This window comes from Meriones unguiculatus, chromosome 18 (assembly GCF_030254825.1).
Source record: "Meriones unguiculatus strain TT.TT164.6M chromosome 18, Bangor_MerUng_6.1, whole genome shotgun sequence".
Taxonomy (NCBI): Eukaryota; Metazoa; Chordata; class Mammalia; order Rodentia; family Muridae; genus Meriones; species Meriones unguiculatus.
Window position 1 is genome coordinate 40,319,789 of NC_083365.1, and position 20,646 is coordinate 40,340,434.

At 40.5% G+C, this 20,646-nt stretch overlaps 1 pseudogene; it reads left to right on the plus strand.

Moving 5' to 3' along the window:
* Positions 1-2,465: 2,465 nt before the first annotated feature.
* On the plus strand, positions 2,466-2,938 carry LOC110566673 (large ribosomal subunit protein uL5-like; annotated as a pseudogene).
* Positions 2,939-20,646: the final 17,708 nt, after the last annotated feature.

Sequence of the window (20,646 nt, forward strand, 5' to 3'; positions counted from 1 at the left end):
GTGAATCCTAGACTTTTCCCTCACTTTTTATTGATTCTTTGTGAATTTCACATCACGTACTCCAATCTCATTCATCTTCCCATCCCTCCATATCTGCTGTCCTTGCAATCTCCCTCACAAAAACAAAAGAGAATAAAAACAAAGCACAAAAAAATAAAAGTTTAATTAAAAAATAAAACAACAAAACCCAACCTTGTCATGGAAGCTGTGGTTTGCCACTGTTTGTCACACAGGGTATCCTTTCACCGAGATAGCTTTACTTGCAAAAGGTCATTACAGTGTGCCATTGGTATGGTTCAAAGTTTCTGGCTTATGCCACACTGGGTCCTCAGCAGGACTCCTCTTGGATAACCTGTTGGTGTTCTGTATAATGGAGTTTCTGCAGCTTTGGCTCCGCAGGATGGCCCCTGCAAACACTCCAGCAGTTCATAGATGAAGCAAATGTTGGGATGGGCTAGCTCAAAGACCTCAGTCTTGGCCTGGATGGTAACTGAGGTGGTCAGCCTGCCACTCTTCTCTGCCTATGTCAACAGGACCAACTCTCCTGCTTTGCCCAGGCAAGGGGCAGGACCATCTTTCTTGTGCCCCGTTTTTAAAGTTTGCATATAAAATTATGTATGGGAAGAATATACTAAAAGAACATTATAGAATTGTATAAAAGCGTTCTCACAAAATCAGTACCAAAGAAGATGAATATATATTGTGGTGGTTTGGGCCACCTATAGGCTTATATACTTGAATGCTTAGTCATCAGGGAGTGTACTAGGCAGGAAGGATTAGAAGGATGTGGCCATATTGGAGGGAGTGTGTCATTGAGGGTGGGCTTTGAAGTTTCTTTTTTTAATTAATTAATTTTTATTAGTTACAGATATTTATTTTGTATCACTGCTATAGCCCTCTCTCTTATCCCTTCCCAACCCCACCCTTCCTCTCTCTTCTCCTCCCATGCCCCTCCCCCAGTCCACTGATAGGGGAGGTCCTCTTCCATTTCCATCTGATCCAGTCTATCAGATCTCATCAGGAGTGGCTGCAATGTCTTCCTCTGTGGCCTGGTAAGGCTGCTTTGCCCTCAGAGACAGTCCCTGTTCCCCTTATTAGGGAACCCACTTGGACACTGAGCTGCCATGGACTACACCTATGCAGGGGTTCTAGGTTATATCCATGAACAGTACTTTGTTGGACTATCAGTCTCAGAAAAGACCCCTGTGCCCAGAATTTTTGGTTCTGTTGCTCTCCTCATGGAGCACCAGACCCCTCCAGGTCTTTCATCTCCTTCTTCTTTCATAATATTCCCTGCACTCTCCCAAAGCCTGAGGAGGCCCCAGTGTCTCTTCATGCTTCCTGCCAATCAGGATGTAGAACTCTCAGCTATGTCTGCCTTTGTACCACCATTCTCCCCACTGTGATAATAATAAACTTAACCTCAGAAACTGTAAGGAAGTTTTTATTAAATGTTTTCTTTTTATGAATAGTTGACATTGTCGTGGTGTCTCTTTATATCATTAGAACACTGAACAAATATATACTAATAAAAATAGAATATATATTTTAAATGTTTTATACCAATTTGAAAAGGGTCATTCTCTTTCCAATTGGTATTAATACCTCACTTCCTAACCTGTAACTCCAATAATGATATAGTGGTGATATGTTTCTTTGTGGATAAAAAGTGATACTTAACCATTGTAATGTCTTTTTAATTTTATTTAATGTCTTCCTTCATCAGAGTAGAATATATTTTCTGACACTAAAACACTGCCTTGGCCTTATGTCTTTTTTGGTCAGTGGAATGCAACCAAAATAGTAAGATGAGCTGCGAGCTTAGGTAGTAGCTGATCTTCAACAGTGATCTTGTTCTCTCTTGGTTATTAGAATCTGTCAGAAATCAGCCTTAGACTGACCTTCTAATGGCTATAAGATAAGTACAACAGAAAAAGCCTCAGTAAATCTGCCTCAACAAGATAGGCCCAAGCTGTTAGGCCACATGGCCAGAAACTCACGCCAACAAGTTTGTCCTGGCATAGTGAAACTATCTATATCTATCTCACAGAGCATTAGGACTTACACTACAGTGTCAGGCCCCAGTGTCAAGCAGCAATAGATGTTGGGAGGCATCTGGTACAGCCAGGTATGGCGTTCTTGATGAAATCATGCAATTTGAGGTCACAGACCAAGACTTTCATCAAAATCCAATAAGTAAATAGAAATATTAAATCCCATCAAAAAGCCATATGCCTGGTTCACTGATTGGGTTAAAGATATTCGAATGGAGCCAATGAAGCAAGTGACATACTTCCATGTAGAGGAATTATTCTGATAGAATCTGAAATCAGGAGACTAAGTCCAAGATGACTGAATATTGGCAATCGAGAGTTTTCTATGTACCGACATAACCTTATTTAATTCAATGCCCATAAATATATTCTTTGAAAAAAACATCACTTTTTTCCTGTTCTCCACAATGGCGAAGTTCCATGTGGGAACTTCACATCTGCAAGCTCTGTCTCAATATCTGTGTTGGGGAGAGCAGATACAGACTGACCTGGGCAGCCAAGGTATTGAAGCAGCTCACAGGCCAGACACCTGTATTTTCCAAAGCCAAGTACACTGCCAGGCCTTTGGCATCAGGAGAAATGAAAAGATTACTGTTCACTGCGCAGTTCGTGGAGCCAAGGCAGAAGAAATTCTGGAGAAAGGCCTGAAGGTATTGGAGTGGAAGTTGCAAAAAAAACAACTTCTCAGATACTGGAAACTTTGGTTTTGGCATTCAAGAACGCATTGATCTGGGCTTCAAAGACTACCTGGACTTCCATGTGGTGCTGGGTTAGCCAGGTTTCAGCATCGTACACAGAAGCACAAGAGAGGCTGCAATCAGCAAAGGGGAGGCCATACACTGTTCCAGCAGAAGTAGGATGGGATCATCCTTCCTGGCAAATAAACTTTATCCAAACAGCCAATAAAATTTTCTCAGAAAAAGAATAATCGTATTAGTAACTAGAATTTTCAAGGCACAGACTTGAGTCTTTGCCTCTAAACTGTCCTCATATTAGGGTCACACTATGCTTCATCGTACTGATGTAGAAATGGGCTGATAATGCTCTCTCTCCAAAGCTGGAGCAAAGTTTAAATAAGACAATACAGGGAAGCATGGAGTCATTAGTGTTATTATAAGTTTAATTATGATTTTATCCTCAGAGCTCTGTACTTGGAAGGCTATATATTCCCTCTGGAGCCTTTGCAGCCTGCGTAATCCTTGTGGGCTCTAGGGATCATTCTTTTTATTAGAGAGCTTTTACTTTTTTGTGTGTGGAAAAACACAGTTCTATCCTGACCTGGATCAGGCAGACTGGTCAATGATGATTAGCCGCTTTCCAGCCGCACCCAATGAGAAGGCCTGATATAAAAACATACATTTACCATTAAAAGTAGGATTCTCACCATCTGCTTTGACACACTGCTAGGTAGAGTCTTTCTGACGCCCTTTATGGTAGGCTCCTGTCCTGTTTCTGGTTTTCTCCTACTTCCAATGTCCATCCCATTTGTCTTTCTAAGTGAGGATTGATCATCTTATCCTGGGACCTCCTTCTTGTTTAGCTTCTTTAGGTGTACAGATTTTAGTGTGTTTATCCTATCTTATAGGTCTTGTACCCACTTATAAGTAAGTATATACCATGTGTGTCTTTCTGCTTCTGGGATACCTCACTCTGGATGATCTCTTCTAGATCCCACCATTTGCCTGCAAATTTCATCATTTCCTTTTTTTTTTTTTTTTTTAAATTGCTGAGTAGTATTCCATCGTGTAAATGTGTCACAGTACATTTACATTCCTTTGTTGATGGTCATCTGTGTTGTTTCCAGGTTCTGGCTATTAGGAATAAAGCTGCTACAAACATGGTTGAACAAATGTCCTTGTTGTATACTTGAGCTTATTTTGGGTATATGTTTAGGAGTGGTAACCAAACCTTGGGCAGAGTGCAGGGAAGCATATGAAAGAAGGGGGAGTTAGTATGATCTGGAGAGGACAGGAGCTCCACAAGGACCAAACAGATCTTGGCACAGGGTCTTTTCTGAGACTGATTCTCCAACCAAAGACTATGCATGGATATAACCTAGAACCCCTGCTCAGATGTAGCTCATGCCAGCTTAGCATCCAAGTGGATTTCCCTAGTAAGAGGAACAGGACTGTCTCTGACATGAACTCAGTGGTGGGCTCTTTGACCTCCCCCTCCCCAGAGGGAGGAGCAGCCTTGCTAGGCCACAGAGGATTACATTGTGGCCAGTCCAAATGAGACCTGATAAACTAGGGTCAGATTGAAGGGGAGGAGAACCTCCCCTATCAGTGGACTTAGAGAGGGGCAGGGAGGAGATGAGGGAGGGAGGGAGGGTGGGATTTGGAGGAAATGAGGGACGGAGCTGCAGCTGGGATGCAAAGTAAATAACCTGTAATTAATATAAAAAACTAAAAAGTAAAAAAAAAAATAAAAGGAGGATTCACAATTTTCTTTGTTGTGGAAAATTGCCACAATTTAAAATAATCCTAAGAAAATATTAATACACAATAAAATGGGAAGCCTATTATGTTGGAAATACAATTTCTTTTCATATGTCAGAACACATTCTAGAAAGTTCCTTACTTAAATTTCCCTCTCCTACACATTTCCTGATTGGAAAAGTAATCTAGACATGGTTTGGGGAAACATTTATTCTTCGAAGTGGAGTGGTCCAGGGACATTACAAATTCTACCCAATAGAATAGATATGGTCATAGACTGTCGGAGCAGCTGGGATATGAGTGGTCATCAGACCTCATCTGAAGTGTCCTTTTTTTCAATCATTGCGTGATTGCCCCAGTGGCTGAAAAGTCACCAACTCAGAGTTAGGACTACACTAGTGTAGCAAGAACTAATGAATCAGTACTGCTCTATTAATTTCACTTAATTATTAAATTCCAGGTTTCTGGCTTGAGAAATGCACAGCACCAGAATCTCCCTTCTGCATTACTGGCTTTTCACCATGAATGCTCTTAGGTGACTTGGCTCTTCCACACCTGGAGATACAGCTCGGAAGAGAAAGGCGCCTTTCACCACCACGTCTCATAACCTGAGTTCCATGTCTGAGACCCACATGTTGGAAAGAGAGAACTGGCTCCTGAAAAGTTTTTCCCTGGCCTGCACTACACCATGTACACGCTCACACAGACACACACATGAAATAAATAAATAAGTAAATAAAGTAAAATTCAAAACCGTCTTGTGCAGAGGAGTCATTTATTAAGTGATATTGCACTGATCGTGTCAAATCAGACCATGAAAAGATTATCTGACCCCCCAAAAGTGTAACAAGTGTGATCGAAGGCTACAGCTGGGATACAAAATGAATAAATAGTAATAAATAAAATTATATTAAAAAAGAAATTGAGAAATTTCTAAAATATCAAGGCATTTACATAATGTAAATATTTCAGTAATTCTTTAAAAATTAAATGGTCTGACAGCACTATGAAAGTCTTGTTACCTCCTAAACATTGTCTATAGCTGAGTATGTGCTGACTCTTCTGCATGGCTTTTTAAAAATGGCTTTATGACATTTACTTGTTATTTTTTGTTTTGTGAGTATTTATGGCTTGGAGGCCTGGGATATCTACATACCTCAGTGCTTCTGTGTAGGTTGGAAATAATTTGCAGACTTTTTTTTTTCACCTATGAGTTTCCTGGAGATTGAACTTTAGTCATCAGGCTTGGTGGCAAGTTATTTCCCCCCCCCCCCCGAAGTCTCAAACATTCATCTCTTTTAATTATCTCACTTGTAAAACATTTTGAGATTTTGATTGCTACATTTCTGTGTTAAAAACCAAGACAGTCATATGCAAATTACCTAATCTGTGCTGATAAATCCTCACTGGGTATTAGAATCATGTGGGAACTCTCAACAACAGATTATTAGACCAATCTTCAATTACTAAATAGATCTTTTGGATAAAATATTTATTTGCCACCTCTGTATTATCTTATTGCTAGAATACTGTCATTTTATTTAGAGAGAAAACAAAGGAAAACCTAGAAACACCTCAAAGTAAGAGTAGATTGCCAATACAAAAGCAACCCAAGCATATTTCTGTAGATGTTTGTTTCATATTACTTTGTTTGAGCATTTTTCTTTCGTCTTACCAGTTTTTGGTTGTATATTCTGTTTTCCAATTTAATGTGTTTTTTTATGAGTTTTATTTGTGTTTGTCTCTGTGTATAGGGTGTTTTATGTACTTTTTTATTCTGTGTTTTCTTTCTCTTCTTCCTTGCTTCCTTTATTTTTCTTTCTTTCCTTTCCTTCCTTTCACCCTTTAATTCTTTCTTTTTTTTGTTTTTCTGTTCATCTGTTTTCTAAAAAAAAAGAACATAAAAAATAAATAAACATAGTCTATAAACAGGAAAATGAACATGCTTCTATGCCTGATGAACTATGTTTGATTGTTGTGATCATGGTGGAAGTAGAGAGCCAGCACCAAAATTTTCTTCTCTAATCTCCGTGTGAGTGTGTGTGTTTGTGTGTGCAGTGAACACACATATACACATGAACACACTAAAGGAATAAGTATAAAAAAGTAAATTAAAGATTGAAGATAGGAAGCAGACTGTACCAACCATTTCCTTTTGATGCCTAAGTTCATGTGAGTGGGCCAGCTCTCTTTAAGCTAAGCATTCTGGCAAATGCTTGGATCACTGTACTGTGCTTCCAGGAAGAGCTGCCAAAGGCTGGATGCTGCTTCTTGGCTCTCAGTGTGCTCTTGTTCTGTTCTCTGAGCTTTTGGAGGAAAGAGTGATCACCTGACAAGTGAGGTGGTGCAGGTAGCCAGCAGTCCTGAGGTGCATTCTCCTGGGATTCATCCAGGATGATGCGAGATGAGGAACGTTGGAACACGTTCAAGGATTAGCCTTGTACTATAATGGCTTAACTCAACCCAGCTAAGGATTAGACCCAAACTGAAGGCTACATTTGTGCTGAACTGCCTCTTCCTGACGTATGGGTTGTAGTTTCGAACGGTAATTAAACTCTTCTCACAAAGCCAGCTTTAAGCACCTCTTAATTCTCCTAATTAAAAAGTGCCTGCTGTGCCCGTTTCAGTAGTAAATCATTTCTGGTTCTATGTCTTGCTCTCGTGTACTTGTAGTCTGAGAAAATCTGCTAATCTGATAGAACCTTCTGTGTCTTTGGACAGTGCTCATTTTCTTGGCATTCACACTGTTGTTTCACTTGGTACTTCCCACACTCACTGATTTGCATGGGTAGCTGGATCCATAATTTGTTCTGTACTTCATTAAATTTGAACTCCATCCTCAGCTCTGTGTGAGATTAAATTTTAAAAAAAATCACAGTATAAAATGTTGTTATTACTACATATGTGTGTGTGTGTGTGTGTGTGTGTGTGTGTGTGTATGTGTGTGTATGAGACGCTTATTAAATGTTTATGTCAGGCATTGCTCCCATTTGATTCTCTCACAAGCACAGAGTTGAAGAAGTCTTGGTGATAATTAGGCAACCCATTATCTATCTTCTACCTACAGTGTATTTCTCCAGAGACTGTCATGAAAGATAAAAGTTTTGCAGGAAAAAATTTTTGCATGTAAAATTTTTGCAGGTGGGTGTGACCTTATGATGTTACAGCAAAGACTAGAGAAAAGATGGTTATGGACTAGTGGTAGAATATTCTGATAAAACATGATGATTGCATTTGGAAGAATGCTTAAAGGACTCAAAATTAAGAAAGAAAGAAAGAAAGAAAGAAAGAAAGAAAGAAAGAAAGAAAGAAAGAAAGAAAGGAAGGAAGGAAGGAAGGAAGGAAGGAAGGAAGAAAGAAAGAAAGAAAGAAAGACAGAAAGGAAGAAAGGAAGAAAGAAAGAAAGAAAGAAAGAAAGAAAGAAAGAAAGACAGAAAGGAAGAAAGAAAGAAAGAAAGAAAGAAAGAAAGGAAGGAAGGAAGGAAGGAAGGAAGGAAGAAAGAAAGAAAGAAAGAAAGAAAGAAAGACAGAAAGGAAGAAAGGAAGAAAGAAAGAAAGAAAGAAAGAAAGGAAGGAAGGAAGGAAGGAAGGAAGAAAGAAAGAAAGAAAGAAAGACAGAAAGGAAGAAAGGAAGAAAGAAAGAAAGAAAGAAAGAAAGAAAGAAAGAAAGACAGAAAGGAAGAAAGAAAGAAAGAAAGAAAGAAAGAAAGACAGAAAGGAAGAAAGAAAGAAAGAAAGAAAGACAGAAAGGAAGAAAGAAAGAAAGAAAGAAAGAAAGAAAGAAAGAAAGAAAGAAAGAAAGAAAGCTAAATCATGAATCTTGCTGAGGCATTGTTGGTCCCAGTCACTTTAGGAGAATTTGAGTTTGGTTATAAAAAGGATAGCCAACATTCAAGTTGCGGATAATCCATAAAGGATTTTGAATCTTACTGTTGACTTTTGTATATGAAGCTGAATAACAACCTAGCCTCAGTTTATTCGTATTAATAATGAGGTAAATCTCACCCAGTGTTCAAACCTATGGAATTTGGTCTAAGGACTGGGTAATACAAAGCTAAAAAAAAACTTACGTTAATATATGTTAGTGCCCTTGAGGACAGATAAAGAGTAGACAGGAAGAACTGAGAAATGATTGTTCCAAATAGATTAAATAATACAGAAAAGATTGCTTAGAAGTCAAAGAAAGGACTAAATCAATTTGTTTTTCTGGCCTTTGTAGTGTGAATTTTTGGGTCGTTCTCCATGAATGTGAATGCGCCCATTAAGATGACTCAATACCTAAGAGTCTATGTGACCTTCTCTTCTCAACAATAGATTTAGAGAACCCTATCCTGAGTCCTAGTAGTTCAACTTGAATCTGAATCTATTTTGGACCAATCCTTCACAGCAGAACCAACAGTTGTGGTGGTCGGCAGGACTACTAGAAGTTAACGTCTTGGAGTAGAGGGAATGCATTTAAAATGACTCTACAGTAGAACATAGGAAGCAGAGATTAGTCAGAGGGGAGTGGAAGGAAGCCAAAAGAGGATAACCACAAAGCTCTCAAAGCTTTGCCAACAATTTTATCTGTCTTTGTGAGAGCTTTGAGTTTTCACTTCAGCAGCAAAGATTTTTAATGTGGTCTCCAGATTCAATTATCTGCATATGGAGGCACTTACAATCAAAGCTCACTTTATGAGTTCACATTGATAGTGTCTGCCATGGATGAGATTTTAAAGAGAAGATATATAGAAGTTGCCTCCTTGGCATGGCAGGCTACTTCAAATAAGCAGATAACAACTAAGAGATGGGCACTATTGAATTCCCAAAGTTCAAATGTGATGATTTCTTCTGTGGCCTGGTAAGGCTGTTCCTCCCTCAGGGGGAGGTGATCAAAGAGCAGGCCAATCAGTTCATGTCAGAGACAGTTCCTGTTCCTATTATGATGGAACCCACTTGGATACTGAACTGCTATGGGCTTCATCTGTGCAGGGGTCTTAGGTTATCTCCATACATAGTCCTTGGTTGGAATATCAGTCTCAGGAAAGACCCCTGTGCTCAGATTTTTTGCAGGCAAATGGATAGAACCAGAAAAGATTAACCTGAGTGAGGTAATCCAGAAACAGAAAAACAGGTATAGTATACACTCACTTATAAGAGGATATTAGCTATATATATAAGATAGCCATACCAAAATCTACAGACCTAAAGAAGCTAAACACTAAGGAGGACCCTAGGGAGAATGCCTAAATCTCATTTAGAAAGGCAAACAGGATAGACACCGTAAGCAATGGAAGAGACCAAACAGGATGGGAGCCTACTCTAGATGGTCCTCTGAAAAGCTCCACCCAACATGGGATCTAAGCAGATGCTGAGACTCACACCCAAATTGTGGGCAGAGTACAGGGAGTCTTATGGAAGAAGGGGGGTGGGATAGAAAGACATGGGGCAGGGGAAATGAGCTCCACAAGGAGACCAACAAAACTAAAATATCTGAGCCCAGGGGTTCATGCAGAGACTTATGCACCAACCAAGGACTGTGCAGGGAGAGGACCTAGATCCCATGCTCATATGTAGCCAATTGACAGCTCAGTCTCCATGTGGGTTCCCGAGTAAGAGAAGCAGGGGCTGCCTCTGTCATGAACTTGATTGCCTGCTCTTTGATCACTTGTCCCTGGAGATGCGGTCTTGCCAGGCCACAGTGGAAGAGTATCCAGGTAGTCCTGATGAGACTTGACAAGCTATGGGCAAATGGCGAAGCAGAACTTCCCGTTTTTGTGGACTAGTAGAAGGGGATAGGGAAGAGAAAGGGACTGGGAGTAGTTGAGGGACAGGGCTTCAATCTGGATATCTAATGAATAAATTGTGAAGAAAAAATAAAGATAAAATAAAAAGACAGTGGAAAAAAAAATAATTCAGAAACCTTCCTGTGAAAATAACCTGCTAATTAGAAAGAAAAGAGCTTCACTAGGCGTAGCTGACTCTCATGTGCTGACTGTGGAATCAGGAAAGCTTATGCTCAAGTTATGTCTTTTAATGTTATTAGACATATCATGACCTTTTCAATTGTCTTCTCACTGTAAATCTCACATGCCGACTGTAAATGACAATTAGACTGCATAGCAGAGGTGTGAGTGTGAAATGACATGGTGGAATTAATTTAGGACAGTGCTCTGGTGTAGGAAAAGCTCAACAAGTGCCAGCCACTATGGTTATTCATAGTCTGTAGATGACTTCCTAATTATATAACTTTAAAGGTGAGGACTTATGACTGCTCTTAGAAATCCAAATATAGAATATTTTCTTTTGGGGAATGGTAGTGGTCAAAGTTTAGCAGTGTGGTTTCCTTATTTCACAAAGCAGAGAGCAAATCCATTTGAAGGCTAAGGGATTCCGTTTATCCAGGCAAATGACTCATTTAATGAATGAAGAAATCGAGGTACACATTATTCAGTGATTTTTTTTTTTGTGTGTGTGTGTTTAAGAACCCAAAGTTCTTTCTTAGTAGAGCTGAGACGAGATGAGGATACGCCCCCTGACATGTGCCCTCCAGGACACAAGGAGGAATGTGTATTTCCCATTTCCCCTTTTGCTGGGATAAGGTGAGCAGGGATTCACTTGAATGTTTCCTGAGCCTCAGAAGGCAGTCTTTCTGAAGCTTTGTCCCCAGAGTTTTCTAGGTGTCCTATATCTAGTGAGGAGAAGGTATAGCTCTACCCTGGAGGGTGGTAGAGACCAGGAAAGGTGCTTCCTACTGCTTAACTTGCCGCTGCTAAGCTAGTATCTCCAGTACTGTAGACTGATGCTATATCAGATTGGTTTCCAGCCCAGCTCCCTCTCCGTTCCCTCTCCAGGTGACAACCTCTTTTAAATATTCTAAACATCACACATTCTCACCATCTGACTCCAAAGGACCCAGTCTGTGAGAAAGATCTAAATCCGAATAATAAACAAGACAAAAGCCCAAACTTCTGTTCTATTTAAAACTTAAAGTAATTTTGCAGCGCCACCAAGTCATCTCAAGTATCAGAAGGAGCAGCAATCAGGGAGTGTTAAGTATTTTAATTGCAGGGGTGTTGGATGCTGAGGAATAGACAATGAGATGGGGCAGGAGCTAGGTTTGAAGGCAACTCCAGGACCAACTGGCAATCAACCCCTTCTCCTCTGGTGCCCTCTGCTCCCACTGATTATTGTGGTTGTTTTTCTTTTTTTTTTTTTAAAGTTTGAATGTCTGAGAAGTATTTTATTTTAAATATCCTGGTAAATACAAAATAATGGGATTCCTGAAGGCATTAAAAACCATCCTTTCTGCCCTTTCTTTTTTTTTTTTTTATTTTTATCAGATACATTTTATTAAATCTGTATCCCAGCCGTGTCCCGATCCTTCATTCCATCCCAGTCCCGCCCTCCCTCCCTCATCTCCACCGCGCCCCTTTCCAAGTCCACTGATAGGGGGGACCTCCTCCCCATTCATCTGATCCTGTTTTATCAGGTATCTTCAGGACTGGCTGCAAAGCCCTCCTCTGTGGCCTAACAGGACTGCTCCTCCCTTCAGGGGTGGGGAGACCAAAGAGCCAGTCATTGAGTTCCTGTGAGAAATAGTCCCTGTTCCCCTCACTTTGGGAAACCAATTGGTTACTGAGCTACCACAGGCTACATCTGAGTGGAGGTTCTAGGTTATATCCATACATGGTCCTTGGTTGAATGTCAGTCTCAGAAAAGACCCTGTGCCCAGATATATTTGGTCCTTGTGGAGCTCCTATCCTTTCCCCATCAGACTAACTCCCCTTCTTTCTTATGATTCCCTGTACTCTGCCAAAGGTTTGGTCATGAGTCTTTGCTTTGAAAACACTGCTAGTTAGAGTCTTTCAGATGCTCTCAGTAGACTCCTGTCATACGTTCAATACACATCCCATCTGTCTTTCTAAATGAGGATTGATCATCTTACCCCATGTCCGCTCAATTGATTATCTTTTTTAGGTGTATAGATTTCATTATGTTTATCATATCTTATAGGTCTATATAAGTGAGTATATCCCATGTTTGTCTTTCTCCTTCTGGGATATTTCACTCAGAATGATCTTTTCTAGATCCCACCATTTGCCTGCAAATTTCATGATTTCCTCCTTTTTGATTGCTGAGTAGTATTCCATTGTATAAAAATACCACAATTTCTGTACCCATTCCACCGTTGATGGACATCTGGGTTGTTTCCAGGTTCTGGCTATTACAAATAGAGCTGCTATAAACATGGTTGAGCAAGTGTCCTTTTTGTGTACTTGAACAAACTTTGGGTATATACCTAGCAGTGGTATAGTTGGGTCTGGGGGAAGCACTATTCCTATTTGTCTTAGAAAGCACCAGATAGCTTTCCAGAGTGGTTGTACCAGTTTACATTCCCACCAGCAGTGGAGGAGGGTTCCCCTTTCTCCACAACCTCTCCAGCATGTGTTATCGCTTGAGTTTTTCATCTTGGCCATTCTGATGGGTGTAAGGTGATATATCAGGGTCATTTTGATTTGCATTTCCCTGATGGCTAATGAGGATGAGCATTTCTTTAAGTGTTTTTCTGCCATTCGGTATTCCTCTACAGAGAATTCTCTGTATAGCTCTGTTCCCCATTTTTTAATTGGATTACTTGGATTGCTGCTTTTCAGCTTCTTTAGTTCTTTGTATATACTGGATATTAGTCCTCTGTCAGATAAAGGGTTAGTGAAGATTCTTTCCCAATCTGTAGGCAGTCATTTTGTTTTGATGACGGTATTCTTTGCTTTACAGAAAATTTTCAGTTTCATGAGGTCCCATTTATTGATTGTTGCTCTTAGAGCCTGTGCTCTTGGTGTTCTGTTCAGGAAGTTGTCTCCTGTGCCAATGAGTTCTAGGCTGTTCCCCACTTTTTTTTTTCCAATTGATTTAGGGTATCTGGTTTTATGTTGAGGTCCTTGATCCACTTTGACTTTAGTTTTGTGCAGGGTGATAAATATGGATCTATTTTCATTTTTCTGCATGTAGACATCCAGTTGGTCCAGCACCATTTGTTGAAGATGCTGTCTTTTTTCCATTGAATGGAATTGGCTTCTTTGTCGAATATCAAGTATTCATAGGTGTGTGGATTTATTTCTGGGTCTTCTATGCGGTTCCATTGATCCTCCTTTCTGTTTCTATGCCAATACCATGCAGTTTTTATTACGGTTGCCCTGTAGTACAGCTTGAGATCAGGAATGGAGATACCTCCAGATGATCTGTTGTTGTACAGGATCAGTTTGGAGATTCTGGGTTTTTTGTTTCTCCATATGAAGCTGAGAATCTTTTTTTCAAGGTCTGTAAAGAATTGAGTTGGTATTTTGATGGGAATTGCATTGAATCTGTAGATTGCTTTTGACAGGATGGCCATTTTCACAATGTTAATCCTACCAATCCATGAGCACGGGAGATCTTTCCATCTTCTGATATCTTCTTCGATTTCTTTCTTCAGAGACTTGAAGCTTTTCTCAAACAGGTCTTTCACTTGCTTGGTTAGGTTCACACCAAGGTACTTTATGTTATTAGTGGCTATTGTGAAGGGTGTTGTTTCCCTAATTTCTTTCTCAGCCTTTTTGTCTTTGGTATATAGGAGGGCTTCTGATTTTTTTGAGTTGATTTTGTATCCTGCCGCTTTGCTGAAGGTGTTTATCAGCTGAAGGAGTTCTCTGGTTGAATTTTTGGGGTCGCTTATGTATACTATCATATCATCTGCAAATAGTGACACTTTGACCTCTTCCTTTCTGATTTGTATCCCCTTGATCTCCTTTAGTTGTCTTATTGCTCTGGCTAGGACTTCAAGTACTATGTTGAAGAGATATGGGGACAATGGACAGCCTTGTCTTGTCCCTGATTTCAGTGGGATTGATTTAAGTTTTTCTCCATTGAGTTTGATGTTAGCTATAGGCTTGCTATATGTTGCCTTTACTATGTTTAGGTATGTGCCTTGTATCCCTGATCTCTCCAAGACTTTAAACATGAATGGGTGTTGGACTTTGTCAAATGCTTTTTCGGCGTCTAAGGAGATGATCATGTGGTTTTTCTCCTTCAGTTTGTTTATGTAGTGAATTACATTGATGGATTTCCGTATGTTGAACCACCCTTGCATGCCTGGGATGAAGCCTACTTGGTCATGGTGGATGATATCTTTGATGTGTTCTTGGATTCGGTTTGCAAGTATTTTATTGAGTATTTTTGCGTCAATGTTCATAAGAGAGATAGGCCTAAAGTTCTCTTTTTTTTGTTGGGTCTTTGTGTGGTTTAGGTATTAAGGTGACTGTGGCTTCATAGAATGAGTTTGGTAGTGTTCTTTATGTTTCTATTTTGTGGAATAGCTTGCGGTGAATTGGAGTTAGCACTTCTTTGAAGGTCTTGTAGAATTCTGCGCTGAAGCCATCTGGTCCAGGGCTTTTTCTGGAGGGGAGACTGTTAATGACTGCTTCGATTTCCTTGGGAGATATAGGGCTATTCAGTCTTTCTACCTGATCTTGACTTAGTTTTGGTAGATGGAATCTTTCAAGAAAATTATCCATTTCATTTAGATTCTCAAATTTTGTGGCATATAGGCTTTTGTAGTATGACCTAATAATTGTTTGGATTTCCTCAATGTCTGTGGTTATGTCCCCATTTTCATTTCTGATTTTGCTGATCTGGATAGTTTCTCTCTGCTTTTTAGTTAGTTTGGCTAAGGGTTTGTCTATCTTGTTGATCTTCTCAAAGAACCAGCTTTTTGTTTCATTGATTCTTTGGATAGTTTTATTTGTTTCTAGTTGATTGATTTCAGCCCTTAGTTTGATTATTTCCAGCCGTCTGCTCCTCTTGGGTGTATCTGCTTCTTTTTTTTCTAGGGTTTTCAGTTGGGCTATTAAGTTGTTTGTATATGATGTTATGAATTTCTTCTTGCAGGCATTTAGTGCTATAAATTTTCCTCTGAGCACTGCTTTCAATGTGTCCCATAAATTTGGGTATGTTGTGCCTTCCTTTTCATTGAATTCTAGGAAGTCTTTAATTTCTTTCTTTATTTCTTCCTTAACCCAGCTGTCATTGAGTAGTAAGTTGTTCAGTTTCCATGTGCGTGTCGGCTTTTTGTTGTTTCTGTTGTTGTTGAGGTCGAGCTTTAGTCCATGGTGGTCAGATAGTATACAAGGGATTATTTCAATCCTTTTGTATCTGTTGAGGCTTGCTTTGTGGCCCACTATATGGTCTATTTTGGAAAAGGTTCCATGCGGTGCTGAAAAGAAGGTGTACTCTTTTGAGTTTGGGTGAAATGATCTGTAGATGTCTATTAGGTCCATTTGATTTAGGGATTCTGTGAGTGCTTTTATTTCCCTATTTGGTGTCTGTCTAGTTGATCTGTCCCTTGGTGAGAGTGGAGTGTTGAAGTCTCCCACTATTAAGGTATTAGGATCAATGTATGACTTAAGCTTTAATAATGTTTCATTTACGAATGTCGGTGCTCTTGTATTTGGGGCATAGATATTCAAGATTGTGATGTCCTCTTGGTGGATTTTTCCTTTGATGAGAATATAGTGGCCCTCCTTATCTTTTTTGATTAACTTGGGTTGAAAGTCTATTTTATTAGATATTAGGATGGCTACTCCAGCTTGTTTTCTGGAACCATTTGCTTGAAAAACTGTTTTCCAGCCCTTTACTCTGAGGTAGTGTTTGTCTTTGTTGCATAGGTGTGTTTCTTGGATGCAACAGAATGTTGCATCCTGTTTCCTTAACCATTCTGTTAGCCTGTGTCTTTTTATTGGTGAGTTGAGTCCATTGATATTGATAGATAATAGTGACCAATGCATGTTAGTTCCTTTTGTAATGGAGTCGATGATCTAACCCTGTTTCATTGCTTGTTTTCTTTTCATTTTTGTTGGGACATTATCTGTATGCCCTGTTTTCTTGGGTGAATTTGTTTTCATTGGATTGGAGTTTTCCTTCTAGTATCTTCTGTAGGGATGGTTTGCTGTGTAGATATTGTGTAAATTTAGTTTTGTCATGGAATATTTTGTTTTCTCCATCTATGTTGATTGAAAGCTTTGCAGGGTATAGTAGTCTGGGTTGACATTTGTGATCTCTTAGAGTCTCCATGATACTTGCCCAGGCCCTTCTGGCTTTCATAGTTTCTGATGAGAAGTCCGGTGTGATTCTGATAGGTCTACCTTCATATGTTACTTGGCCTTTTTCCCTTGCTGCTTTTAATATCTTTTCTTTGTTCTGTAGATTTAGTGTTTTGACTATGATGTGACGTGATGTGTTTCTTTTCTGGTCTAGTCTATTTGGAGTTCTGTAGGCCTCTTGTATATTTATGGACATCTCTTTCTTTAAGTTGGGAAAATTTTCTTCTATGATTTTCTTGAAAATATTTTCTGGACCTTGGAGTCTGGAGTCTTCTTTTTCGTGAATTCCTATTATTCTTAGATTTTGTCTTTTCATAGCATCCTTGATTTCTTGGATATTTTGTGATTGGAACTTTTCTGATTTTACTTTTTCTTTGAGAGAAGTATCCATTTCTGCAAGTGTGTCTTCAGCTCCAGAGATTCTCTCTTCCATCTCTTGTATTCTGTTGGTGATGCTTACTTTTGTGGTTCCTGATCTTTTCTCCAAGTTCTCAAGCTCAAGGGTTTTCTCATTTTGTGTTTTCTTTATTGATTCTAATTCTGTTTTCATGCCTTGCACCTTTTCTTTCATGTGTTTGAATTTGGATTCCTGTCTCTCTACGATGGCCTCTATTTCTTTTTTCATTTCCTTCTTATATGCCACTAATTTTTCCTCTACTTGTGTATCTGTTTGGCTATGTTTGCCTGTGTTTCTTTAAGGATATTGTCTATTTCTTCTTTCTTTCCCTCCAATTGACTGGCCATCTCTTTGAAAGACTTGTTCATTTCCTCCTTATCAGCCTCAAATAATTGGGCAAGCATGGCTTTAAAATAATTTTCCTGTGCTTCTGCTGAATTGGTGTATCCATCGATTTTGGGGTTTGCTGGTGAAGTCATGATGTCCTGATTTATGTTGGAAATGTTCTTTTGCCTACCTCTGGCCATTGGCTTATCTGAAACCTTCCCTGTTTGTTTTTGGATTCTGCAGATCAGACTGGTGCTGTCTCTCTCTGGTGTCTGGAGAGTTCTTCAGGAAGCTGAGCACTCTCAGTGTGTGCTGAGGACTAGCTGTACTTGTGGGAGGAAAGTACGCAGGCGCAAATGGGGCAAATGCAAGCGTGTGTGTGTGTGCGCGCGCGTGTGTGTGTCTGTGTGTGTAAGTGTGCGTGGATGAGTTTCTCGAGGGACAGAGTGATGGCTAATGTTGAACCCTTGAGTGTGTGGGAGGGGCTCTGCACTGTATATGTCGCAGGCGCTAATGATGATCGCAGCGCAATTTCTGGTATTAACTCTCTTAGCTCCTCAATCAGGCCCACAGGGCAGGAACTTCAATGTCCCTAGTGCCCCTCTCTTTCCCAAAGTGGGTATGTGGGTGGGAGGGGGGTTCGATGCCTGGCTTCTGATTTAGAAGGACCCAGGATCTGGGGAACTGCAGATTCTCAAGGGTGCACTCACTTACAGGCAGGTCTCTTGGCAGAGATCTTGGAATCCGGGGCTCTCTGCTCTCTGGTTTGGCCCTGCTTCTTTGATGTGTTCTGCCAGTTCTGTGCTGCTTTCACTGCCAGGTTCTGAGGTGTTGCTGCAGCTGGAGATTTCAGGGTGGTCACTTCAGCAGGGATGGGGTAACCAGGCTCTCTGTTCTCTGGTTTGGCCCTGGTTAGTCTTAAACTGGAGGGCTGTGGTGCCCCGCCAGTTCAGTGCTGCTCAGCTGCCATGTCCAGCTGTAACTGGAGACTGGGTTGCTAGTCCCAATGCTTTCTGGGAAGTCCTGGGATCTCTTCCTTGTGCTCTCCAAGCTTGGGAGGCCCAGCGCCTGGTGTGTCCAGGTTGTTTGACGTTTCTGCCTGGTTTTGGTGAGTATATAGCGTATTCTCTGTCACTGTGGGATTGGGCGGGCCTACTGTCAGTGATGGCGATCCTGTGGAGCTAGTATGGTGTCTAGCAGATTCACGCCCTGGGAGGATGGTGCAGCCGCTGCCAGAATCTGGGACTCCGGGGCACGTACTGCTGGCTTTTGTCTGCTGCTAAAGTGCTTGGGGCTCCGTCTCAGCGGCTGTATACCCCAGGCAGTTAGGTCTACACTGAGAAAGATGAGTCCTCTGTGCAGCTGTGCCGAGGAGGAAGGAGGTCTGGGGGAAGGGAGTGCCGCAAGAACAAAGGATCGTTTCTCTCCTTCACCAAGCAAGTCCCCGGGTGACCGGAGGCCAAAGTTTTCACCTCCTGTGATGTTCTCTGGTGTTCAGAAAGCCTCGCTGTGGTTTTCCTGGGTTGGGGGTCCTTCCATTCTCCAACTCAGAAGATCAGGTATCCCACCGCTCAGAAACTGTGTGTGCTAGTCGCCATCTTGGCTCCGCCCCCGTGGTTGTTTTTCATAAGTTACAATTTGTCTCACTTACAGAGTTTGTAAGTTACTTGATATTTCCTTTTGCATATCGCCTTTATTGTTCCTGGCTATCCCCCCCCAAAAAAAACCACATTTTCTTTCTGCCTCACCTTCAGAAATGTTCTAGAATTTTTATGCAAATGTATTTCTTAGATTCATAGGAATGTCTGACACAAAATATGTCCGTGAAAACATATCATATAACTGTAGACTTAAATGCTATAGGAATTTACATATTTGGAAGCACCTTTTGAAATGTGGTTTTGTACTCTATGAAATATTTTTTTAAATTTTTATTTAACTTTTATTAATTACACTTTATTCATTTTGTATCCCCCAATAAGCCCCTCCCTCCTCCTCTCCCGGTCCCACCCTCCCCCCCTTTCTGCATGCATGCCCCTCCCCAAGTCCACTGATAGGGGAGGTCCTCCTCTCCTTCTTTCTGCTCTTAGTCTATCAGTTCTCATCAGAAGTGGCTGCATTGTCAGGGTTCTAGGTTATCTCCATGAATAGTCATTGGTTGGAGTATGAATCTCTGGGAAGTTCCCTGTGTTCAAATTTTCTTGTTCTGTTGCTTTCCTTGTGGAGACCCTTTCCTCTCCAGCTCTTACTATTTCCCACTTCTGACATAAAATTCCATTCACTCTGCCCATCAGTTGGCCATAAATCTCAGCATCTGCTTTGATAGTCTGCACGGCAGAGGCTTTCAGAGGCCCTCTGTGGCAGGTTCCTAGTTTGTTTCCTGTTTTCTTCTTCTTCTGATGTCCATCCTCTTTGCCTTTCAGGATGGGGATTGAACATTTTAGTTAGGGTCCTCTCTTTTGCTCAGTTTGTTTAGATGTACAGATTTTACTAGGTTTATCCTATGTTATATGTCTATATGAATAAGTATATACCGTGTGTCTTTCTGCTTCTGGGACAGCTCACTCAGGATGATCCTTTCCGGTCCCACCATTTACCTGCAAATTTCATGATTTCCTTATTTTTCATTGCTGAGTAATACTCCATTGTGTAGATGTACCACACTTTCTGCATCCATTCTTCATTTGAGGGGCATCTGGGCTGTTTCCAGCTTCTGGCTATTACAAATAAAGCTGCTACAAACATGGTTGAGCAAATGTCCTTACTGTGTACTTGAGACTCTTTTGGATATATACCTAGGAGTGGTATGGCTGGATCTTGAGGAAGCGCTATTCCTAGTTGTCTGAGAAAGCACCAGATTGGTTTCCAGAATGGTTGTACAAGTATACATTCCCACCAGCAGTGGAGAAGGGTTCCCCTTTCTCCACAACCTCTCCAGCATGTGTTGTCACTTGAGTTTTTCATCTTGGCCATTCTGATGGGTATAAGGTGAATTCTTAGGGTTGTTTTGATTTGAATTTCCCTAATGGCTAATGATGTTGAACATTTCTTTAAGTGTTTCTCTGCCATTCTATATTCCTCTACAGAGAATTCTCTGTTTAGCTCTGTTCCCCATTTTTTAAGTGGATTACTTGGTTTGCTGCTTTTCAGCTTCTTTAGTTCTTTATATATACTGGATATTAGCCCTCTGTCAGATAAAGGGTTGGTGAAGATTCTTTCCCAATCTCTAGGCAGTTGTTTTGTTTTGATTAGAGTTTCCTTTGCTTTACAGAAGCTTTTCAGTTTTTTTCATGAGGTCCCATTTATTGATTGTT